Source organism: Chlorocebus sabaeus, chromosome 21 (assembly GCF_047675955.1).
Source record: "Chlorocebus sabaeus isolate Y175 chromosome 21, mChlSab1.0.hap1, whole genome shotgun sequence".
Lineage (NCBI taxonomy): Eukaryota > Metazoa > Chordata > Mammalia > Primates > Cercopithecidae > Chlorocebus > Chlorocebus sabaeus.
The window spans coordinates 73,448,879-73,476,401 of NC_132924.1; the positions used below are offsets into that span (position 1 = coordinate 73,448,879).

Here is a 27,523-nt window from a genome sequence, read left to right on the forward strand (position 1 = left end):
GCCTGAACCTGCTGAAAAGGCCAAACACAGATCCTTTCTCTTTCACCTCTAGCCATCTCTCTATTCTGTATCTTCCCAGTGATTAGCTAAGATTAGAATGTAACTGTCTAGACACAGAGATAAACACGTCCTATTCAGCTAACTGACTGAGACTTTCCCTGATTGCAAACCAGTATCAACTGAAACTTGTCTGCTCCTTCCAATGAAAGCCTAACACAAAACTACCCAATTGAGACAGTCTGGATCTTTGCATCTATTGCAATAGCCTAAATAAAATCACACTCCTTACCTATGTAGTTTTTGTCTTTGACACAGTAAATAGGTAAAATATTAGTCAATAGGACTGAATAAGGCCAACTAAAGAGAGACTTAAGAAGAAAAAGCTATCCAGGATGAGCTCACAGAATTTGAATATTTAGACATCTCACACACACACACACACACACACACACACACGATTGAGAAAGAATGACTGGGAAAACATCTAGGAACCCAGGAATGTATGAAAGTAAAAGAGAAAGAAGACGCAAGAAGGCAGGAGTTGTCAACTGTACTGAATACTTTGGAACTATCAAGTGAAATGAGGATAAAGGTAGCCATTGGATTTGGATTGATGGAGATCATTAGCAATACAGTAGTCCTCTCTTATCTTCAGTTTCACTTTCCATGGTTTCAGTTACCCAAGGTCAACACAGTCCAGAAATATTAAATGGAAAATTCCAGAAATAAACAATTTGTAAGTTTTAAATTGCATGGCACCTTTCTGAGTAGCATGATGAAAATCCTTCCTGTACCACTCCCTCATGCCTGGAACATGAATCATCCTTTTGCCCATGGTATTCACCTTGCATACACTACCAGGCTGTAAGTCCTTTAGTAGCTATCTTGGGCATAGATTGACTATTGTGGTATCACAATGCTGGGTTCAGGTAACCCTTATCTTGCTTAACAATGGCCCTAAAACACAAGAGTAGTGATATTGGCATATCGTTTTAATTGTTCTATTTCATGTATTGTTGTTAATCTCTTATCGTGCCTTATTTATAAACTCAACTTCATCATAGGCATGTACAGGAAAAAGCATAACACTGTTTACAGAGGGCTTGGTACTATCTGTAGTTTCAGGCATCCATTAGGGGTATTGGAACATATTCTCTACAGATAAGGAACGACTTATATGTTTACAAGAACAGTTGTTTTTAAGCAGTGGTGATAGCAGTGAGTTGAAGAGTAAAAGGGATGTGAGGAGTTCTGAGACAAGAACTGCAGATAATTGTTTTAGGAAGACTGGATAACATTCATATGGGACAGCGTTTAGAGGAGACTCTAAGGTAAAAAACGTATTTTTTTTTTTTTTTCTGAGATAAGAGATTCTACAAAAGATTTGTGATACAGGAGAAAGGGGTGCCTACAAAAACAAAGACTTGGGGAAAACATTATAATAAAAATTGTTAATATATATTGCATTCTTAATACGACCCAGGCACTACACTTTGTCTTTTTTATCTATTATTCTTAGTTTTTCTCATTTATTAACACTCTTCTATTAGAGAAAAATAGGACAGAGTTTAAGTTGATCATGATTTAAATTTCAGCACACTGCCTTCGGAGTCCGTAAGTATAATCATTATGCTAAAATGCCTCTCTGTATATCTTAAAGCTACCAACAATACATGAATTAAGATGGAAGTACTTGACACATTTCTAACAAAATTAAGGAGCAAGCAACTTTGATTTATATCAACAATTTACTTAATGCATCTTCTAAAAGTTTAAGCCATTGCAATAAAATTTGAGCCAGAAATAATAAAAATGAATGTTAGAGAGCATCAAAATTTTAGTATCACAGACAAAATAATTACATTGCCAGAAAATTCAAAATAATTTATTGAAAATCATTAGAAATTAACAGTACTTTATAAATTATAGTTACAAAAAGTAATAATCATCCAATAATTAATATTGATAAAAAGTCTGTTGGAAAACATAATCTACTGTTCATAATGACAAACAAAACAAAAAATTATTGCAAGATATTAGTGAAGAATATATTGCACTATAAAACACCTACAAAAATATTCTACTTTGAAACTGGAGGATCTATATTAAGTACTGACATACAATGAGAATATTATTGAAATAGCTATTCTTTTCAAATCAAAATACAATTTCAGCATAATTTTTATTTGTAATTTAAAAACATTATTGCCAATATAATTTTAAGCAAAATTAAGTATTTAATTTTACGAAGTTTTAAAATAATATTAACATAAAAATGAAAAAATAAACATGAAAGACAGGCTTAGAAAATTTTGAAAAGGAAATAGTGAGATCAATGGGGGAATATATCTCTTAGATAAAAAATAAATTATGGAATTAAAGTAACTAAAATATAATAGGTAGGCAGATTAATAAAGTATATTTCAGTTGGCAGGACATAGGGCCATCTATAACTTCCAGAGGATAAAAAACTATAATCCTTTCATATTTCTAAAAGTAGACGGCAAATGAATTTTGGTAAAAACAGTAATGTCAGCTGCATATATATATATATATATATTTGATTCTGCCATATTAGTAAACAACTAAATATACATCATAACAATGAGATGTCTATGTTCATATTTCAAGGGTTAAAACAAATTAACCAATGTTGTTAAAAATTGTTAAAAATAAATTAACCAATATTGCAGAGAGATAAGTAAAATGAACTTTGACAAACACTGTTAATGTGTCTAAAAACTGATAAAACGTTTTAGGAAATTTAGAAAAACTTTAAAGAAATCTTAAAAGTCTAATAATTTTGGATCCTATAATTCTCCTTCTGGGAATTTATTCTAGAAACATTAATAGAAAAAAATAATCATAACACTATTTTTCAGAAGCGTACTCTGGGAACAATCTAAATATCCAAAATCAAGGAAATGGTTAAACACATTAATGTGTAACCACAGTGTAGACACTATGCCTGAAAGTGGAATCCAAAAATAATTTTTATTGTGGGGAGATATGGGGGCCATAACATTAATTGAAAAGTGAGACATAAAATATTATATATGAGAGGTGGAGCAAGATGGCCGAATAGGAACAGCTCCAGTCTCCAACTCCCAGCGCGAGCGACACAGAAGACCGGCGATTTCTGCATTTTCAACTGAGGTACTGGGTTCATCTCACTGGGGAGTGCCAGACGATCGGTGCTGGTCAGCTGCTGCAGCCCAACCAGCAAGAGCTGAAGCAGGGCGAGGCATTGCCTCACCTGGAAAGCGCAAGGGGGAAGGGAATCCCTTTTCCTAGCCAGGGGAACTGAGACACACAACACCTGGAAAATCGGGTAACTCCCACCCCAATACTGCGCTTTAAGCAGACAGGCACACCAGGAGATCATATCCCACACCTGGCCGGGAGTGTCCCACACCCACGGAGCCTCCCTCATTGCTAGCACAGCAGTCTGTGATCTACCGGCAAGGCAGCAGCGAGGCTGGGGGAGGGGCGCCCGCCATTGCTGAGGCTTAAGTAGGTAAACAAAGCTGCTGGGAAGCTCGAACTGGGTGGAGCTCACAGCAGCTCAAGGAAACCTGCCTGTCTCTGTAGACTCCACCTCTGGGGACAGGGCACAGTAAATAATAACAAACGCAGCAGCTCTGCAGACGCAAACGACTCTGTCTGACAGCTTTGAAGAGAGCAGTGGATCTCCCAACACGGAGGTTGAGATCTGAGAAGGGACAGACTCCCTGCTCAAGTGGGTCCCTGACCCCTGAGTAGCCTAACTGGGAGACATCCCGCACTAGGGGCAGTCTGACACCCCACACCTCACAGGGTGGAGTACACCCCTGAGAGGAAGATTCCAAAGCAAGAATCAGACAGGTACACTCGCTGTTCAGAAATATTCTATCTTCTGCAGCCTCTGCTGCTGATACCCAGGCAAACAGGGTCTGGAGTGGACCTCAAGCAATCTCCTACAGCTACAACCTACAGCTGAGGATCCTGACTGTTAGAAGGAAAGCTATCAAACAGGAAGGACACCTACACCAAAACCCCATCAGTACATCACCATCATCAAAGACCAGAGGCAGATAAAACCACAAAGATGGGGAAAAAGCAGGGCAGAAAAGCTGGAAATTCAAAAAATAAGAGCGCATCTCCCCCGGCAAAGGAGCGCAGCTCATCGCCAGCAACGGATCAAAGCTGGACGGAGAATGACTTCGACGAGATGAGAGAAGAAGGCTTCAGTCCATCAAATTTCTCAGAGCTAAAGGAGGAATTACGTACCCAGCGCAAAGAAACTAAAAATCTTGAAAAAAAAAGTGGAAGAATTGATGGCTAGAGTAATTAATGCAGAGAAGCTCACAAACGAAATGAAAGAGACGAAAACCATGGCACGAGAAATACGTGACAAATGCACAAGCTTCAGTAACCGTCTCGATCAACTGGAAGAAAGAATGTCAGCGACGGAGGATCAAATGAATGAAATGAAGCGAGAAGAGAAACCAAAAGAAAAAAGAAGAAAAAGAAATGAACAAAGCCTGCAAGAAGTATGGGATTATGTAAAAAGACCAAATCTACGTCTGATTGGGGTGCCTGAAAGTGATGGGGAAAATGGAACCAAGTTGGAAAACACTCTTCAGGATATCATCCAGGAGAACTTCCCCAACCTAGTAGGGCAGGCCAACATTCAAATCCAGGAAATACAGAGAACGCCACAAAGATACTCCTCGAGAAGAGCAACTCCAAGACACATAATTGCCAGATTCACCAAAGTTGAAATGAAGGAAAAAATCTTAAGGGCAGCCAGAGAGAAAGGTCGGGTTACCCACAAAGGGAAGCCCATCAGACTAACAGCAGATCTCTCGGCAGAAACTCTTCAAGCCAGAAGAGAGTGGGGGCCAATATTCAACATTCTTAAAGAAAAGAATTTTAAACCCAGAATTTTATATCCAGCCAAACTAAGTTTCATAAGTGAAGGAGAAATAAAATCCTTTACAGATAAGCAAATGCTTAGAGATTTTGTCACCACTAGGCCTGCCTTACAAGAGACCCTGAAGGAAGCACTAAACATGGAAAGGAACAACCGGTACCAGCCATTGCAAAAACATGCCAAAATGTAAAGACCATCAAGGCTAGGAAGAAACTGCATCAACTAACGAGCAAAATAACCAGTTAATATCATCATGGCAGGATCAAGTTCACACATAACAATCTTAACCTTAAATGTAAATGGACTAAATGCTCCAATTAAAAGACACAGACTGGCAAACTGGATAAAGAGTCAAGACCCATCACTCTGCTGTATTCAGGAGACCCATCTCACACGCAGAGACATACATAGGCTCAAAATAAAGGGATGGAGGAAGATTTACCAAGCAAATGGAGAACAAAAAAAAGCGGGGGTTGCAATACTAGTCTCTGATAAAACAGACTTTAAACCATCAAAGATCAAAAGAGACAAAGAAGGCCATTACATAATGGTAAAGGGATCAATTCAACAGGAAGAGCTAACTATCCTAAATATATATGCACCCAATACAGGAGCACCCAGATTCATAAAGCAAGTCCTTAGAGACTTACAAAGAGACTTAGACTCCCATACAATAATAATGGGAGACTTCAACACTCCACTGTCAACATTAGACAGATCAACGAGACAGAAAGTTAACAAGGATATCCAGGAATTGAACTCATCTCTGCAGCAAGCAGACCTAATAGACATCTATAGAACTCTCCACCCCAAATCAACAGAATATACATTCTTCTCAGCACCACATCGTACTTACTCCAAAATTGACCACGTAATCGGAAGTAAAGCACTCCTCAGCAAATGTACAAGAACAGAAATTATAACAAACTGTCTCTCAGACCACAGTGCAATCAAATTAGAACTCAGGACTAAGAAACTCAATCAAAACCGCTCAACTACATGGAAACTGAACAACCTGCTCCTGAATGACTACTGGGTACATAACGAAATGAAGGCAGAAATAAAGATGTTCTTTGAAACCAATGAGAACAAAGATACAACATACCAGAATCTCTGGGACACATTTAAAGCAGTGTGTAGAGGGAAATTTATAGCACTAAATGCCCACAAGAGAAAGCAGGAAAGATCTAAAATTGACACTCTAACATCGCAATTAAAAGAACTAGAGAAGCAAGAGCAAACACATTCGAAAGCTAGCAGAAGGCAAGAAATAACTAAGATCAGAGCAGAACTGAAGGAGATAGAGACACAAAAAACCCTCCAAAAAATCAATGAATCCAGGAGTTGGTTTTTTGAAAAGATCAACAAAATTGACAGACCACTAGCAAGACTAATAAAGAAGAAAAGAGAGAAGAATCAAATAGACGCAATAAAAAATGATAAAGGGGATATCACCACCGACCCCACAGAAATACAAACTACCATCAGAGAATACTATAAACACCTCTACGCAAATAAACTAGAAAACCTAGAAGAAATGGATAATTTCCTGGACACTTACACTCTTCCAAGACTAAACCAGGAAGAAGTTGAATCCCTGAATAGACCAATAGTAGGCTCTGAAATTGAGGCAATAATTAATAGCCTACCAACCAAAAAAAGTCCAGGACCAGATGGATTCACAGCTGAATTCTACCAGAGGTACAAGGAGGAGCTGGTACCATTCCTTCTGAAACTATTCCAATCAATAGAAAAAGAGGGAATCCTCCCTAACTCATTTTATGAGGCCAACATCATCCTGATACCAAAGCCTGGCAGAGACACAACAAAAAAAGAGAATTTTAGACCAATATCCCTGATGAACATCGATGCAAAAATCCTCAATAAAATACTGGCAAACCGGATTCAGCAGCACATCAAAAAGCTTATCCACCATGATCAAGTGGGCTTCATCCCTGGGATGCAAGGCTGGTTCAACATTCGCAAATCAATAAACATAATCCAGCATATAAACAGAACCAAAGACAAGAACCACATCATTATCTCAATAGATGCAGAAAAGGCTTTTGACAAAATTCAACAGCCCTTCATGCTAAAAACGCTCAATAAATTCGGTATTGATGGAACGTACCTCAAAATAATAAGAGCTATTTATGACAAACCCACAGCCAATATCATACTGAATGGGCAAAAACTGGAAAAATTCCCTTTGAAAACTGGCACAAGACAGGGATGCCCTCTCTCACCACTCCTATTCAACATAGTGTTGGAAGTTCTGGCTAGGGCAATCAGGCAAGAGAAAGAAATCAAGGGGATTCAGTTAGGAAAAGAAGAAGTCAAATTGTCCCTGTTTGCAGACGACATGATTGTATATTTAGAAAACCCCATTGTCTCAGCCCAAAATCTCCTTAAGCTGATCAGCAACTTCAGCAAAGTCTCAGGATACAAAATTAATGTGCAAAAATCACAAGCATTCTTATACACCAGTGACAGTCAAACAGAGAGCCAAATCAGGAATGAACTTCCATTCACAATTGCTTCAAAGAGAATAAAATACCTAGGAATCCAACTTACAAGGGATGTAAAGGACCTCTTCAAGGAGAACTACAAACCACTGCTCAGTGAAATCAAAGAGGACACAAACAAATGGAAGAACATACCATGCTCATGGATAGGAAGAATCAATATCGTGAAAATGGTCATACTGCCCAAGGTAATTTATAGATTCAATGCCATCCCCATCAAGCTACCAATGAGCTTCTTCACAGAATTGGAAAAAACTGCTTTAAAGTTCATATGGAACCAAAAAAGAGCCCGCATCTCCAAGACAATCCTAAGTCAAAAGAACAAAGCTGGAGGCATCACGCTACCTGACTTCAAACTATACTACAAGGCTACAGTAACCAAAACAGCATGGTACTGGTACCAAAACAGAGATATAGACCAATGGAACAGAACAGAGTCCTCAGAAATAATACCACACATCTACAGCCATCTGATCTTTGACAAACCTGAGAGAAACAAGAAATGGGGAAAGGATTCCCTATTTAATAAATGGTGCTGGGAAAACTGGCTAGCCATAAGTAGAAAGCTGAAACTGGATCCTTTCCTTACTCCTTATACAAAAATTAATTCAAGATGGATTAGAGACTTAAATGTTAGACCTAATACCATAAAAATCCTAGAGGAAAACCTAGGTAGTACCATTCAGGACATAGGCATGGGCAAAGACTTCATGTCTAAAACACCAAAAGCAACGGCAGCAAAAGCCAAAATTGACAAATGGGATCTCATCAAACTAAAGAGCTTCTGCACAGCAAAAGAAACTACCATCAGAGTGAGCAGGCAACCTACAGAATGGGAGAAAATCTTTGCAATCTACTCATCTGACAAAGGGCTAATATCCAGAACCTACAAAGAACTCAAACAAATTTACAAGAAAAAAACAAACAACCCCATCCAAAAGTGGGCAAAGGATATGAACAGACATTTCTCAAAAGAAGACATTCATACAGCCAACAGACACATGAAAAAATGCTCATCATCACTGGCCATCAGAGAAATGCAAATCAAAACCACAATGAGATACCATCTCACACCAGTTAGAATGGCGATCATTCAAAAGTCAGGAAACAACAGGTGCTGGAGAGGATGTGGAGAAATAGGAACACTTTTACACTGTTGGTGGGAGTGTAAACTAGTTCAACCATTATGGAAAACAGTATGGCGATTCCTCAAGGATCTAGAACTAGATGTACCATATGACCCAGCCATCCCATTACTGGGTATATACCCAAACGATTATAAATTATGCTGCTATAAGGACACATGCACACGTATGTTTATTGCAGCACTATTCACAATAGCAAAGACTTGGAATCAACCCAAATGTCCATCAGTGACAGACTGGATTAAGAAAATGTGGCACATATACACCATGGAATACTATGCAGCCATAAAAAAGGATGAGTTTGTGTCCTTTGTAGGGACATGGATGCAGCTGGAAACCATCATTCTTAGCAAACTATCACAAGAACAGAAAACCAAACACCGCATGTTCTCACTCGTAGGTGGGAACTGAACAATGAGATCACTTGGACTCGGGAAGGGGAACATCACACACCGGGGCCTATCATGGGGAGGGGGGAGAGGGGAGGGATTGCATTGGGAGTCATACCTGATGTAAATGACGAGTTGATGGGTGCAGCACACCAACATGGCACAAGTATACATATGTAGCAAACCTGCACGTTGTGCACATGTACCCTACAACTTGAAGTTTAATAATAATAAATAAATTAAAAAAATAAATAAAATAAAATAAAAAAATAAAAAAAAATATTATATATGATATTTCATTTACCTTAAGGTATATCTTTTTCTTAGGGAAAACAAATGGAAGGTAATTTTTATGAATATTAATGATGCTGTTCTTTGAGTAATGAAACTATAATTTATATTATCATGCATGTCAGTACTAATTTTTCTTATATTTCATATGGTACATGGATTGCCTTTATCATAAAACTAGTTTTAGAAAATAACTTATACAAGTTAAAGGTCAATCAAAGCTTTCATATTTCATTTAAACCAATACCATCCATTAACCCATGATAGTATGGAAATCCTCTATTTCTGGAAATCCTCTAATTCTAAAATATTTCCAGTTATAAAATATGAACTATGTCCTTACTATATTTTCAGATTTTCAAATGCCATTTTAAATGACGAATACAAAAATATTAATGTGACTACATGAACATGTGCTAGACTGGAACTAGCCAGGTCAAATACATTTGAAAATTAAAAGTATATATTAAAATAAAGTTGTAGTGCTCAAATTCCAAGATATTAATTTTTTTTATTATACTTTAAGTTCTAGGGTACATGTGCACAACGTGCAGGTTTGTTACATATGTATACATGTGCCATGTTGGTGTGCTGCACCCATTTCTCGTCATTTACATTAGGTATATCTCCTAATGCTATCCCTCCCTGCTCCTGCCTCCCCCCCTCCCCACAATAGGCCCCGGTGTGTGATGTTCCCCATCCCGTGTCCAAGTGATCTCACTGTTCAATTCCCACCTATGAGTGAGAACAGGCGGTGTGTGGTTTTCTGTTCTTGCTAGAGTTTGCTGAGAATGATGGTCCACCAGTGACAGACTGGATTAAGAAAATGTGGCACATATACACCATGGAATACTATGAAACCATAAAAAAGGATGAGTTTGCATCCTTTGTAGCGACATGGATACAGATGGAAACCATCATTCCAAGATATTAATTTTAAACATAACTATATATCCACTTAAAAGCTTAGAATGGCAGTTAATGTAGTATATTTTCACATAAATGATGATAAAACCAAAATTTAAAAACTCAATTTAAGTATATAAGATAAAAATATTTTAAATAGAAATTTAATATAATTGATTACTTATGTAGTATGATTTTAATTTTTAACTTTTATAACATTTATTTGGATTGGAAAAGGAAAGTATCACTACGACTTTACAATCTTAAGAATATTGAAATAACAGATTAGCATAGCATAAAAATTTGATTACCAGTGAATTCCGATATGATTTATGTATAGCTTATAAAATATTACAACTATAAAATATTATATACTTTTGTTTTAAAAATAAATTAGTGAATAATGGTTACATAAACTTTAGTAGTCAAACTTTTAAATCTTAATTTGTACATAATAAGAATATTAAATGTCACATCTGAGGTAATTTATATTTTGCTATCTTTAAATAGGAGAAAGAGATGAGAATTATGGAGGAAAATAAAAGTTATTAAAACCAAACATGTGTCATTCTCTGTACTAGTTACTTAGCTTTATATAAATGCAAAGAAAATCTTTCCACTGCTGGAACATTTCCCATGGCCAGGTACTATTCTAAATCCTTTTACATGCATTGTCCCACAGATTGTTCAGAGTGATTATTTCCAACTTAGGAGCATGGAAACTTATAAAGGGATTAAATGCTATGAACATCGACCACATTACACTAAAAGTATAGCTGATCAAAGTTAGGAGGTGGGACGCAGGGAAAGCAGAGATTCTAATGGTGAAAGTGCTAATATTTCCCTTTTATAAATGAGGAGCCAAAGATAAAGCCTATGGTTAATGGAGTAAACACTAGAGTTTTAAGTATTCCATTTGAAATTAAAGGGTAGAATTATATCTAAGTGAAGAATAGTTGCTGCGAAAAGAAGGGAAAGAAGGTGATAAATAATCTAAGTATGTATTCTATCAGAAACTAAATAAAGAATGTCTAAGAGACCAAAAAAACCCACTATATTGATAATAAGAATATAGCTGTAATTGTCAAAAGATGTAAAACAGACAAAAGTTATTGCTTCTGTGAAGACAACAGGGTAGAGAACAGATGAGGAAGCAGATATTATTTGAATTTGGTATTAAATTTTAATCATTAAAAAATTAATCACTAATTATTAAAAATAAATAAGCATTTTTAAATTAAAATCTTGCCAAGCCCACCAGCTAAACAGTGTCTCCCTCCATGCTTCTCTGTACCGTAGTACTTGTCTTACAGTATTTGGCATATATAGTTCTCCCACCATACAGGCAATCTTTGAGGGTAGGGACTATCTTACTCATTCTGAAAGTGTTAGAATCTAACACAAAGAAAACAAGATATAATTCGAAAAAAATAAGTTATTGAATTAATTACTAATTGCTACAAATATAGAACCATCAGGAGTTAAACAAATGAAATAATTTTAATCTAAGAGTATACCAAAATTCAATAATTTGCAAATTTCAAATCGTTTTGTTCTAATGCACAAAGTGTCAAGAAAACCAGAATACATTATGCTGTTCGCTATTGTCTCATTTATTACTCAAAAGAAGCTGCCAAAGTGCTTGCATATTTAAATACTCATAAAATTTACCAACTTCTCTATCTCAGAAAACAAAACAAGAGACTACTTTAGTTGATTAGCATATAAACAACTATTACTATTTTGGCTGTTTGTTAACTATGATGATGCAGTAATACATTTCACTCCTAAATGCAGACATTATATAAAAGGGAGAAAGGACTAATGCAAGTAATTACCAAATCATGCAATTAGCTGTAGCCTAATTTTCTGCCAATAATAATTGAATAGTATGAATGCACGTGAGTGAAGCCACTCCAGGATTTATCTGAACTGAATTTATTAGTGTCTGAGCCCCCAGCGAGTTAACATGTAAGTCTTATAACAATAAAATCCTGAGAATTGATAAACACATAAGTACCTTTTAATAGTATTTTAATACTGAATTTTATAACCTCTTTATGAATTGAGCAATAATTTCATTTCAGCAATTTATATTGAGACTAAAATGATGTGTGCTGTTATGGCAAAGTGAAGAGCTGAAAAGACTTTTTATTTTTTGTCTTAAGCAACAGAAAGTTTCTCATAGACGTGGAAGCTTGAAGTTTACGATCAGGCTGCCAGCATGGTCTGGCTCTGGTGAAGGCTCTCTTCCTGCCTTCTAACAGGATGGAGGAAGAGGAACCTCTCTGTCGTCTCTTCTTATAAGAGCACCAATCGCATCATGCAGACTCCACCCTCATGATCTCATCTAAACGTCATACCACCAAAGGCCTGTCTCCACATATTAACACATTGGGGTATAGTGCATCAACAGATGACTTTGGAGGGTGATGCCATTCACTCAATCGCAATGAGCATCTTGCATGCTTGTGACAACATAATTTAAAGCAATGATTCATACAAAAGTTGGGCAAAAGTAGTTTACATAATTAGTATGTTCACATGATCTAATGCCTGAAACTCATTTTAAAATTAGTTATTTATCTTTTAAAATTGTCATTTAGGGCTGGGCGCAGTGGTTCACAGCTGCAATCCCAGCACTTTGGGAGGCCAAAGTGGGTGGATCACTTGAGGTCAGGAGTTCGAGACCAGCCTGGCCAACATGGTGAAACCCTGTCTCCACGAAAAACACAAAAATTAGCCACGTGTGTTTGTGGGTGCCTGTAATCCCAGCCTCTCAGGAGCCTGAGGCAGGAGAATCGCTTGAGCCAGGTAGGCGAAGTTGCAGTAAGCCGAGATCGCACGACTGCATTACAGCCTCGACGATAGCCTGACTCTGTCTCAAAAAAATAAAAATAAATAAATAAAAAGTCGACATGTAATAATTACACACATTTATAGGGGTACATACAGAGTGATATTTTGATACATGTATACCATGTGTAATGATCAATTAAGGGTAATTAGCATATCCATCCCCTCAAACATTTATCATTTCTTTGTGAAGGAAACATCCAAAATTAAAAAGACTTTTTGGAACGATAATACTTGTATCCCAGACAAGACCATGAAACTCTTGCTGAATCCAGACTTCAGTGTGAGAAGTATTCATGGCTAAACTATACATAGTACAGATTTAGAGATTTAGAGCTCAAGGTATTTTTACAAATAGTTTTCTTGACAGATAAATCTAAAAATAAACCCTGCATTCATTTAAAGTGCACAATTTGGTAAGTTGTAATATAGAGCATCATTTTTTTTCTAGTTTTAAGTTCCTTGGGGCAAGAGAGTATTCCTCGTGTTTCTCTTAGTCTGTCTTGGCTGGAAGTAGAAGTTGTATAAATTTGTTTTTGCAATGACTTTCAAGAGATATTGTTTCCATTTCTTTTTCTCCTTTGATCATGATTTACAAAAGAAAATAATTAAGTATATACCTTCTCATAATAGATGGTTCTTTGGCAACTGACTTTCTACCAGTTAGTATCAGATAAGTGTTTTCAAGCTCACAGACAAAAAATAAATACCACAGTTAAGGAAAGATAATAATTACTAAAAAATAAATGGTTGTATGTATGTTACATGACTATAAATTATTTCCTTTTATGTTAACTTCAAACTCCCTTATGTGAATTCATTCTCAGTTCTCCCAGATGATAAATAGCTGAGGCAATAAAGGATTCAGCATTAAGAAAAAAAAATTATAGTTCTCTCTTCCCCCTACATATTAAGAATTAAAACTGAGCATATGTAATTATTGAAACGCCCTCTCATGTATATTTTCTTGACATGTTAATGAAGTTGTGCAGCATCAATGAAGCCATATTAGATAGAGGACCAAAAAATGTTTTTACCATAAAATGTCTTTTATCTAAGTATCGCATCACAGTGAAAAATATAATAGCAGACAGTAAAAGTAGGTGAGATAGATGATATATTCAGATTTGCTCTACGTGTTAAACAAAACTGTCAAATTGCCCAAGAACTTGTCTTATTGTATTCTTTCCAATGCTATAGTCTTAATTTCCTCATAACAACAACAAAAAATGATTCTTTTGGTGGAAGATATCCCTTTATTTCCAATAATACTTACATTTTACCTGCACTCTACCTCCAGAATATGTTTTGTAGTTTTGATTTTGGACTTATTGTTACATTGGTTATGTAACATAATGAAATATATGGTATAACAAATGCCCTTGAATTTCTTTCTGATATTTTGTAGATTGTAAACAACTCTGATAAACAGAGAAAACATAAATAAAAAATAGATAATATGAAACCAGAAGATGGTGGGCCAGTCAGCTAACATGAACATGAGCAACAGCCCATCTCTCCTCTAAAAATATTGCACTTGTATATACACCAGTCTAGTTTCTTTTATACAAAATTGCATAAAATTTATACGTATATTTGATTCATTTGGTTCCCTTTAAAAGGTGTTAGAAAAAGGTGTACTTAGCCGGGTGCAGTGGCTCACACCTGTAATCCCAGCACTCTGGGAGGCCAAGGTGGGCGGATCACCTGAGGTCAGGAGTTCGAGACCAGCCTGACCAACATTTGCATCTCTACTAAAAATGCAAAATTAGTTGGCTTGGTGGTGCATGCCTGTAATCCCAGCTACTTGGGAAGCTGAGGCAGGAATTGCTGGAACCTGGGAGGCGGAGGTTGCAGTGAGCCGAGATCGTGCCATTGCACTCCAGCCTGGGTGTTAAGAGCAAAACTCTATCTAAAAAACAAAACAACAACAACAAAACAAAACAAAAAAAGGTATTCTTACTCTAGGGCTCTTTAGTGAACAAGTATACAGTTTTTAATGGTCATAGAATCTCAGACTACCCTAACAAAACCAAAAGCATGAAAGAAATTAATATACACCATGAAATTGTGAAGATTGTGATAAAAATTCCTCATAAGAATTATGGGGCTGAATATGCAGAAATTAATAAACCTATAGAAGTTCATCATTTGATGCTGTGTTTGCTTCTTGGAAAAACAAACAATTACAATGAATAATTAAACTATTTATAAATTCTCAAAAATAATTCTCACTCAATATCTTTTATTGTAAATTTCTGCCAGATGCACAGTATAACTCTATCAGTAACTTTCTAGAAAATATAGATAAACCTAGAGATTTTGTTTCAATGGACTATGTAATATAACATATTATGTAACTAAAGGCTGAACATCATCCTGTCAGAAATTATTTATTCCAAAATAGGACTGAGGATAGAAAACAGACATAAGGATAGAAAACAGACACACACATAAACATATGTGTGTCTGTGCATGTGTATACACATATAAATGCATATTTATATTTCTGACATATATGATACATATTAAATATCAATATATAAAGCAAGAAAACTAAATTAGAGGCCGAACATGTCTAGTATCCACTAGCTGTGCCAAAATAGTTTCAGAGGGCAATTCAACACTTGTCACCCTGCAGAGGTTTCAATGATGTCAAATCATGACTGCTTCCTCTATTTTCTAAGCATATAAATATTGTCAGTATTATCACAACCACTTAGCACTGAATTCAGTGCTTTGTGTCCGGAACAAAAAGGTTGTATCTGGTATAATGCGACATGGTATACCCGCAGCAGGTGGGCTGCTCTTTCCCGAAGTATTCAATCAGCAAGTATCAAATCCCAGAAGACTGTAAGATAAAGCAAAAATAATAGGGGCATAATATTTTTGGCAATTGAACAATTGAGGAGACAATCAAAATTGCAGAAGCCTTCTTTGTAGAATTTAACAAGGTGATTTTAAAATTTATATGAAAACGCAAAAAAACGAATATAGCAATTTTTTCAAAAAAAGAACTAAGTAGAGAAAGTCTTACTGTACATGATTTCAATACATATTCTAAAAGTGGAGTAATCAAGACTATGGGCCTTGAGAAAAGTAACATATAGATCAATGGAGAACATTGCTCTCTAGGCAATCCAAGAAATGTGGTATCAACTGTATACCCATACAGAAAAATAAATTAGTGGCATCTCTCATCATACATTGTGCATAAAAATGTACTCAAAGTGAATCGTAGACCTACATATAAAACCAAAAGCTATAATATTCCTGGAGGAAAAAAATAAGAGAAAATCTTTGCAACCTCCTGGTGATCAAAGTTTTCTTAAATAGGAAACAACAGCAATGAACCATACATTTTTTTTAAAAAAAATTATAAATTGGACTTAATTAAAATTTAAAACATATTATTCTAAAGACATAGTGGAGAAATGAAATGGCAAGCTATAACCTAAGAGAAAATATTCAAAACACATAAATTAGAAAAAGATATAAAGAATGCTTACAACTCTCAAAGTCCCAGGATTAGTGTAGTTCCTACCACAATGGCAGCCTTTGCTATGGAACCACACATGCCCATGTTGGGATCTGAACCAGTGACGGTGAGTTCATCCACATCTCCAAAGCCAGGAGGTAATGTCCAGTTCTTACCTGTCTTTTTAATGATGGATTTTCCAGTGACTCTATAAGTTCAATCAATTAGTGGTCCCAGTAGGAGTAATGGAAATGAGATCATGTTTACTTGCAGGTGGCTCATCACCGCCATAGCCAGTTACACCAGCTCATAAAGATAAAAGTGGAGCTCCACCAGTTAGAAGTATATGTAAAATGAAATTTCTAGACCAGGGCTTGGAACAACACTTTTAACTTCAAGAAGAGAGTCAAACATTTTATTAATGCAGAGTCCTCTTGGAGTTAAGACAACTACTGCTGCAACCAGGCAAAGTATATTTAGTCTAGCATATATTGGTCAGCCATGAAAGACAACATTATCTCCTGCCCACTTGGATCCTATACTCAAGGAGATCCTCTGACTTCAGAAGGTCACCTCAGTGACACTTGAGTGATTGTGTTTGGGTTTCCTCAAGCCCCTGCTTTTTACATATTATAATTTGTATAATATGGGAATATCTCAAAATATGTTATGTCTAACACACAGGAAAATGCATATTTGTTATTAATCTAAACTGTAGGCCTAGAAAGCCTTAAGCAAAGACAGGATAATTTTTAGATAATTCATCATGATTGGTGTACAACCATGTTTTGATGCAAGTGTTATAGAAAACAGTGACAGATGTGCTTTATCATCTCCATCTTCAGCCTTTACATCACCAATCAAAACCTTAGGTAAACCAATACAACCTGGAAATACTCCTAGAATTTCTACACTGAGACCTCTTTCTATAGCATACAGAGCTTCTATTAGTGACAATCAGGTTATTTCTAAGAGAAAAACACCTAAAAACAATGAGAGTCTTGTATCCAAAGCAATAGAGTACATGTTTGGCTGCTAGCATGAGAAATTAGAACTCAGTGACCAAACAGGAGGTTGCTACACCAAAACAGAGTTAGCAGAGCACTGCTCATTTCCATCACTTAGTTATATAACCACTCCTGTAGTATTGAATAGCTATTGCACACTTCTTTTAGAAAGAATCCTTTTTCTTTAAGGACATAGCCTGTTGCCACTCACAATTTAAAGGATGCTTGGAATCCATTTTAAAGAAAACTAAAAATCCCTATAAATAGGTTTTGTGCTGTCTGTGATCATGCATGTTTATTTAAACACAAAAAATACATGATTACTATAAACTAAATAATTGAATTTATGTCAAGGCTTCATAGTCTTCATGAGAAGGTAGGTGCATTTCATAAATTATAGCTGTTTCTACACAAAGATTATTATTAGCAATTTGAATTATGGTCTTTTAATTTAGATAGTTAATATTATCTTAGTTTATATATATCCTTTCATGGATTGTCATCTTGTTGTATTATTAAAACAATACATTATTTTAAAAAAACCTACTACTTAAGTTTCTTGATAAAAACAAACTGTCACATTATCAATGATAAAATGCTTACAACTCAATAACAGAACAATAAACAATTCAGTATATTTTTAAATGAGCAAAAGAGTTTAATAGTTATCTTGAAAGAGAAAGTACACATATGACCCATAGAAAGGGTATAAAACATCATTAGTGCTTGGGGATGCAAATTCACCACAATCCATGCAGAAGAATGGGCAAAATGAAAATTAAAAAATTAAAGCAGAAGCAGAAAAGATATGGGGCAACTGGGACTCTCCTACATAGCCAGTGGGAATGTAAAATGGTATAATCACTTTGGAAAAGAGTTGGAAAGTTTCTTGTAAACTTAAATATATACTTATCAGACACATGAGATATTCCTTTCCTAAGTATTTACTGGGGAGAAACCAAAATGTGTGAGTACACAAAGACCAGGTCACAAGTATTCATAACAACTTGATCTGAAATAGATAAAAACTCTAAACAACCCAAATGTCCAACACATGATGAGTTAACATATTGTGATATATCCATTTAATGACACACTACTTAGCAATGGAAAGAAACTATTAGTTCATGCTATAACATGGATGGATCTCAAAATCATTATGCTAAGTGGACAAAGCCAGGCCAAAAATCAAAAGCAAAAAGGGGGAAAATAAACACATCTTATAAATCCATTCATATAAGATTCTAGGGAATCAATGTCTTAGCCCATTTAGACTGCTATAACAAAATACCATAAAGTGGGTGACTTATAAACAATAGAAATTTATTTCTCACAGTTCTAGAGGCTGGATGTCCAAGATCAACGTTCCAGCAGATTCAATGTCTAGTGAGCGCTGTTTCCTGATTTATATATAGCACTTGCTTGCTGTGTTCTCACATGGTAGAATGAGCCAATTAGTTCCCTTCACATTTGTTACATTCATGAGGTCTCTGCCTCCATGACCCAATCACCTCCCAAAAGGACCCACCTCCTAATACCATCACTTAGGGCTTAGGATTTCAACATGTGAATTTTGGGGGACACAAACATTCAGACCATGGCAATAAACTAGTTTATAGTGATAAAAAGCAGATCAAATATGTGGGTGCATGAGGGGTAGATTACAAATGGGTCCAAAGAAACTTTTAGAGAAATGGAAATATTTGTTATCCTGACAGTGGTTATCATTTCCCAGGTGTGCATGCATATGCCAAAAGTTATCACATTGTATACTTTAAATATGTGAAGTTTAGTGGACTTCAGTTATACTTCCATGAAGTCTAAAAAGGCAAAAAAAAAAAAAAAAAAAAAAAAAAAAAAAACTTTTTCAGTTAAAATTATATACACTTTAGAGTAGGTATTTATAATTGAAAAAGACACTTCTATTGTAAGTTGCCAAAAGCTTATTTCTTTGATGTCATTTTACCTATAACTTATATCTGATAACCACTAATAAAGCTTGCCACTTGTTGAATAATTGTATGCTTATTCAGATTTTTTAAGGGATCAGAGAAATACCTTTTACCATTTTTAGAAAACTTAACTAACTTATCTAAATTTAAACCTATTTAAATGACAGATTTTCTAGTAAGAAATTATTAGATTTGTAGCAATAAAGGAATGAGGCAAATTTGTCTATTCCTTTGGATTTTAAGTTTATCTATTTTTAAAATAATTTTTCAAAAATGTTGAATATACTAAAAATCACTGAATTATATACTTTAACTAAGTGAAAGGCAAAACTTATCTGTCAATACATGTTTACCTAAACGAGAAAATTGGGAAAGTATTATGGAAAGGGAGATCGGCAAAATTTTAAGGACTTTGAATATCAATCACACTTTGGTTTAACATGCAATTCATGTTTTATTGTGGAAGGTTTTGAACGGGGCAGTAGCTTATCAAGCTATGCCTTGAGAAGTTTGCTCTGGCAGTGGCGTATGAAGTGGTTTGATCTTGGGAGAGAAGAAAATCCTGTTACAATTTAATTGAAATAAATTGAATGGAAAATTACAGAGGCTTCAACTAATTAAAAGTAGCAGTACTAATAACTTATTTTTAAAGTGAGTGGGTGGATAATAAGAGAGTTTAAGGCTTTGCCACTTGTTGGTTGTAGGGAGTAATGAGAAGTGAGTAATCAAAAAGAACTCTAACATTTTTTTCAGTGTCAGGAGGAATAGAGTTTTCACTAAAGAGTCAAGGGAGAATGCTGTAATTCAATCCAATAACGGTTGAGGGGGTTGTCTTGAGTACTCTTTTTTGCTTGATTTGGAGGTACATGGGCAGTTTTGTTACATGGGTATATTGCGTGATGCTGAGGCTTGGGGTATGGATAGTCTCATCACCCAGGGAGTGAGCACAGTATCCAGTATGTAGTTCTTCAGCCCTTTCTCCACTCTTCTCTCCCCACTCTAGTAGTCCCAGCGTCTATTGTTCCCATCTTTATGTCCATGTGTATTCAATGTTTAACTGTCCCTTATAAGTGAGAACATAAGGTATTCAGGCTTCTGTTCCTGCAATAATTTGCTTAGGATAATAATCGCCTTTAGCTGCATCCATGTTGCTGCAAAGCGCATGACTTGGTAGTTTTTCATGGCTGCATAGTATTCCATGGCATATATGTACCACATTTTTTAAAGCCAGAGTGTTCTCCTACCCCCCCTCCTGAGGATTCTAATGTTCAGGTTTAGGCAGGCCATTTAGTTAGATAGTACAACTGACTATAGGGAAAACAAATCCATATATTTCTGTAGAGACCCTAGGTAATAGTTTTCATTTTATAGCTGCCTAGTGTTTGAACTCCCTTGTCTATAGTTAGAGAGTAGAACATTGTTTTTGTTTTATGTAAAAGATCAGGTATTTTTTCCCCCAAATTTCTTGACCTTAGACCTCAGAGACTTGTCTTAAACTTGGACAATCAGTTGTTCCCTCTCAGGGCATGCGTCTGAGGTGGCTGACACAGAAAGAGAGAAGATAAAAGGCCTTATGTCACCACCAACACTCAATATCTTTGCCCACTGGTGGCAGAGGCAGCATGTATTCAGGTGTAACAGGACTGTTGGCAGCACAGAAATCTGACTTGTCCTGTGGCCAGGGCTAGATATGCCTTATTCTGAATGACCTTCCTTGGTCCCTGATTGACTTTAATAAAAATGGCTTCATTGAGATATAGTTCATACAACACAAAATTCGCCCATTTAAAATTTACAACTTAGTAGCTTTTAGTATATTCACAGAGTTTGCAACCATCACTATGATATAATTTTAGGACACTTTCATCATCTAAAAGAAACCCTGTGCCCATTAACAGTCAACCTTCACCTCCCTCCAAACAAATATTAATATTATTCCCCCTTCCATCTCTATGTATGTTTCTACTTTGGACATTCATTAAAAGAAATCTGACAATGTGCAATATTTTGTGAGTGGCTTATTTCACTTAGCATAATGTTTTCAAAGTTCCATGTTGTTGTATGTATCAGTACTTCACAGCTTAATTGCCAAATGATTATATGGATAGATTACATTTTATTTTTCCATTCATCAGTTGGCAGACATGCATGTTGCTTTCACTTTTTGGCTATTACGAATAATGTTGTTATGAACATTTGTGTGTATGTTTTGATGTGGACACACATATTTTCATTTCTCTTGGCTACACAGGAATGGAATTGCTGGGCCATACGACAACTCCATGTTTAACTTTTTCTTCCCTTCTGTTTTAACAGACGAGTTTCACTGATAGCTCTATTAAAGCATAATTGACAAATAAAAATTGTATATATTTATGGATTTACAACGCGCTGTTTCAGTATACACATACATAGATACACACATTGTGAAATGATTAAATCAAGATAACTAACATACCCATCACCTCACATACTTATTATTTTTGTGTGATGACATTTAAGGTCTAATCTCTTAGCAATTTTATAGTAGACCATGCATTAACTATAGTCACTATGATGTACAATAGATCTCCAAAAGTTGTTGATCCTGTGTAACTAAAATTTTGTCCCTTTAACCAGCATCTCCCTCTATCCTTCTCCCACCCCCAGTCCTGGGCAGCCACCATTCTAATCTCTGCTTCTATGAATTCAACTTTTTTAGATTTCACATATAAGTGAAATTATGCAGTATTTGTCTTTCTTTGCCTAGCTTATTTCATTTAGCATAATGACCTCCAGGCTAATCTGTGTCATTGCAAATGACAAAAGTAACTTCTTTTTAAATACTGAAATGTATTCTATTGTATCTTTACTCCACATTTTATTTATCCATTCACCCACCAATGGACACTTAGAATGATAACATTTTGAGGAACTGTCAAACTGTTTTCCAAAGCATCTTCACCATTCTACATTCTTGCCAGAAATCGATGATCATTCCAATTTCTCCATATCCTTGCCAATACTTCTTATTATGTGTCTTTTTATTGTAGCCATCCTAGTGGGTATAAAAGGTTTCCTTGTGGTTTGACCTTAACTTTGTAAAAATTGGGCATATTGTTGAATTTTAAGTTCTTCCTTGCTTAATTTTTGAATCGTTTGCATAGTCTTCCCATCTGTTCTTTGTATGATCTGATACTCTTTTGTTAAATTGCTTTTCTACTTAACTGGAGCACAGTTGGTATCTGCTCCTTGCAAACAAGAACCAGAGACTAACTCTAGATATGTAGAGGTAGAATTTATCCGAACAAAAGTGTATGAGATAAATCAGGGGGATTATGCAAAATTTAAAGGAATAACAAGTGAGTAGGAAGTGGGGGAATAAAGAGTAACTGGAATATTTTTAAAAACTCATTTTTGATGGTGATAGAGAAAAGAGAAATAGAATAGTAGCTTGAAGCATTACTAAGTTTGTTTACTCAGAGGAAAATCTAAAGCAAAGATATTGGACAGGAATATACAGGAGCAGATAATTAGTGAAGGAGATGCCTTAAGGAAGCAGATGATAAATTACCTTTGAAAGGAGTGTATTAGTTTGTTTTCCCACTGCTATAAAGACATATCTGAAACAGGATAATTCATAAAGGAAAGAGGTTTAATTGACTCACAGTCCTCTATAGCTGGGGAGGCTTCAGGAAACTTACAATCATGGTGGAAAGCAAACTGGAAGCAAGGCACTTCTTACATGGTGGCAGGAGTGAGAGCAAGAGAGAGAGCAGGGGAAGTGCCACACTTTTAAACCATCAGATATCATGACAACTGACTCACTATCATGAGAACAGCATAGGGAAACTGCTCCCATGATCCAATCACCTCCCACCAGGTCCCTCCCTCTACATGGGGGAATTACAATTCAGGATGAGATTTGGATGGGCACACAGAGTCAAACTATATCAAGGAGGAATACTCTTTCTTAGAGACAAATAGTAGTAGTAATAGAAATAATAATAATAATAACAACATAGAGACAGAAAGTAAAGAGATTCCTAGGTACAGACAGGACACTCAGAGGGCCTTCAGCAGGCAGTTGTGACAGTCTCCAGAGACAGCAGTAATGCTATGCTAAGGCCAAAGATCAGAGTTCAGATAAGCATGTGAAAGAAAGTAGGAGAACAGCAGAAGTAGGGACAAGGTAGTAAGTCAAAAGGAGTTAAGGTGAAAAGGATTTTCTGGCAATATTGTATTCTAGCAGTAGTGAATTCAAGAATATTTCCTATCCTTCCACCTCATTTTCTGAATTCCTTTTCTTTCTTTCTTGTACCTCACTTAATAAAAATGCACCATAAGGGACTAAAAGCTTCAACAAACACTCAAACACACGGAACGTTAAATATATATGAATCATTACTCTGGTTTATTCTTTTGAAGTTGTTCCTCTGTGTGCTTTCCCTTTTCTTCTTACTTCAGGGTATCCATTGCAAAATGTAAATACTATGATGTAAAGTGAAGTATGTTCCTTTTTTGTGTTGAAATGTAGTTTTCTAAAAATGTTCACTTAGTCTTAAGTTTCAGAGATACATTTTTTAATCTGTCAAGTATCTCTAACTTAAACAACAAACCTAAAGTGATTTCCATGAGCAATTTACCGAGATCTTCCCTATGCTTCCTTCAAAATAGATATCTCACTTCACCCCTTAATTCTTGATACATTGTTGTCGCCTTATACTGAATATTTCTTCATATTACAATGTTAGAATAACAAAAATCTTTCATAGGTCAAGTTAATCATGTTTTCTTTTGCATAACCTATTTGCCTACTTTTTTTTTTTTAATTGCCATTGTAAATTCACATAGAAAAGGCCTGAAATGAAATTCTTGGTTAGAAATGGGAACTGTAAAATCCTGCATGTGATTCTTATACTACTGAAAAAGAGAATAAAAGAAAACCCATTTTATCATCCTCTGAAACAGCAAAAGATAGGATTTCTCTGCCTGCCTTTTCAGTAGACCCTCTTTGTTCTTTTCATATTTGCTTATGCGTTTGCCTTAGTATACAAAATTAAAACCATGCCTACAAATAAAAATGTCATGGACAGACAAAGGCCACATGAGCTTTAAAAGATACAAATCAAAATACTTTTTAAAGTGGAAAAGAGCTCCATTTCACATTTCTGTGAAATTTGGGAGTTTACATCCTCCTGAACCCTTCAGCTGAAGTTAGCACTCCAGGGGATTTCAAATAGGTTCAAAGTTATATGGTAAAGAGAAAAAGAAAAAAGGAAAAGAAAAAGAAATGGGTGAATTTCCTTCAGTTCATTTCATTGTTTAGCATTTCAAAGGTTCCTTCTATTCTCTTGATTAAAGCTCTGGTTTTATCAGGTTTGTAGATTTGTCTGAAGCCAGGAATACGTCCAAATTCACAGCAAGCATTTATGTACCCAAAATTAAATCAAGAAGCTTAATTAAGAAGTCTCCTTTCAACTGAGAAACAACCTAAAGTCTATTAAAATGTAGATATAATCTAGATATAACCAATCACATTTTAGTTGGTACATGGACATAAGGAGCCACCTGAGGGCTGAGAATTTGTGGACCTGGCAGTTATCATTCCAGTTCTTCAATTAGCTAGTTATTTGACTTTCAATAATCATTTTACCTCTCTTGATCTTTAATGTCATCTGCTGTACAATAAGATACAAAGTGGAATTGGATGTTTTTCCTATTTCTAAATTCCATTGATCTACTCTGAAAATACATTTTAATGTTTTTCTTTGGGATATTTATGTGAAATACAGCATTTCTATGTTTAATGTTTGCACCTAGCAAACATTGAACCCACAGAATGATAGGGTTTACTGCTTATTACGTGCACATGATGATTGTAGGAATATGCATATGTACACATATAAGGAATATTTCCTATTTGTAGAATTACACAGATTAATTACATCATAATCTAGCCATTTTATCAGAAGATATTAATGTTTCATAATTGATATCCTGATAGTTAACAAAAGTTAAAGTTGCCAATGTTTTTATATGAAAATATTAAATTTTTCACATTGTAACTCTATGATACATAAGTTAAACTTAAAAGTATTCCCTTTTGCTTGCTATTATGCTATTTTTCCAATAAGCACTGCAAAATTCCTTCGTTTTTTGTAATACTCCATTTGCTCACTGCAACATATTCTGTTAATATCTCTCCGGCCTTTAATATTGTGACTTGGGAATTATTTCTGTTTTTCATTAGTTTTCCTTCTGTTCATTGGAAAATAATTCTAGATATATAAAAAAGTTAATATTGGTAAGTGAGATATACTATGAAGGTCCAAGCTGGAGATTAGAAACAAATTTAAAACCGTATATAATAGGTCAGTTGCTCTTCTCAAACTTCCTCTTTTTTAATATCAAGTGAATAGTTTTTCTAATATTATTTTCTATAATTTACATATGACCAAGACTGATCTTCAGAAAAAGTCAAATGATGTTAGCTTGTGAAGTATTTTAAGAAACTCTAAGGGCACCTAGTCAAATCTCTGACCACCATATTAAAAGACTTTCATTGATGTCTTAAATTCTACTAGTGATTATCCAATGTAGTGCCTAATTTGAAATGTATTTTCTATTCAAAGGTGTGTATCACAAGAAAATATATATATATATGACTTATCATGTATGCCAATCTAATGTAAATGACATTGCTCCACTCTTTCTTAAGGGTCAACTAGTCAAAAACAGTTACATTTTGGAATCTCAAAGAAGTAATTTTTAAATGCTCCTTCATGGGTCCTTAGAAATTCCCAAAGGTGTCTCAAGAACTTCAACTAGAATATCTGCACTTCTGTTTTCCTCCAAGACTTGGTTTACAGATGTTTGTAAGCCACTGGACTAAAAGATAGATAACATTTCAAAATTTGGATAATGCTAATGAAGGATAAAACAACTATGAGAATGGTCACACAAATGGAGGAAAAGGGGAGCAAAGAGCTCAGTAAACAAAAAAAAATAAGATAATATTGGCAAATGGGACAAAGATCAATACAGCAAGGAGTGGGAGAAAGGGCATTGAAAGGGATCTTGGCAATAGATGCCTACTTTACAAATTTGCCCAAGTTTCCACAGGACAAAATATAAAATAATACCTCACTGTAACTCTCCAGGTTATAGTTGTGCTCACTAAAGTCTAGGAATGACTGCTGTAGTTTGTGTTACAAAATCGTGTAACATGAAATTATGAAAAACACTTCACAGTCACAAACTATTTAAAATTGGTATAGAGATGAACAATAATCTAGTATGCTTTCCAAATAGACTGAAGCCTAACCTAGCTCCTAGGTATGATAAGGATTCCTACTGAAATGTAAACTAACTATGAAGGTGACTAAACCAGTTAGTCTCACCACAGTAATTTTTACTGTGCTTTGCTCATCTAGTGTGAAAGTAAAAATAGTAAGCATATTAAAAGTTATTTATTCTCTCAGTTTCTTGGCCGATTCATTCATGATAACTTACTGAACATTTAATATTGGTTACAAATAGGGCATATTTTAATCCAAAGGAAGAAAGCTAAGTAAAGCATAAATTTTGGGGGACCCCCAAGAAGTTTTCACACCAATGAACATAAATAGGCAAATAAGTATTCTCAGTGTGGTATACGACTTATGTTATCACTATGTCCTCTAAATCTCTGAATCAAAAGATAACAACCCTTAACAAATAAGTATTCTCAATGTGGTATATGACTTCTATTATCATTATGTCTTCTAAATCTCTGAATCAAAAGATAACAACCCTTAATAAATCAATGATTACATGGTAAGCACTAAAAGACATAACTTATTGTAACAAATTCTAGTTTTATAAGATAATTTTAAGTATATGATTGCAGGAGTGTTTTTCTGTCATACCAGGGAAACTTATTTGAATCACTGAGAAGAAAAAATGAATTGTGCATTTTACAAAACAGAGAGGCATTGCAAAATCTAGGATTTTGCTTAGTCTTTCAATTTTTTCAGTTACACATTTAAGTCATTAAGAAATACATATCTGGCTGGGCGCCGAGTCTCACGCCTGTAAT

The 27,523-nt window shown here is 35.3% G+C and overlaps 1 pseudogene; it reads left to right on the forward strand.

The window, feature by feature from the left end:
* The first annotated feature begins 16,527 nt into the window (after window positions 1-16,527).
* On the forward strand, window positions 16,528-17,713 carry LOC103226672 (nucleoporin NUP35 pseudogene; annotated as a pseudogene).
* Window positions 17,714-27,523: the final 9,810 nt, after the last annotated feature.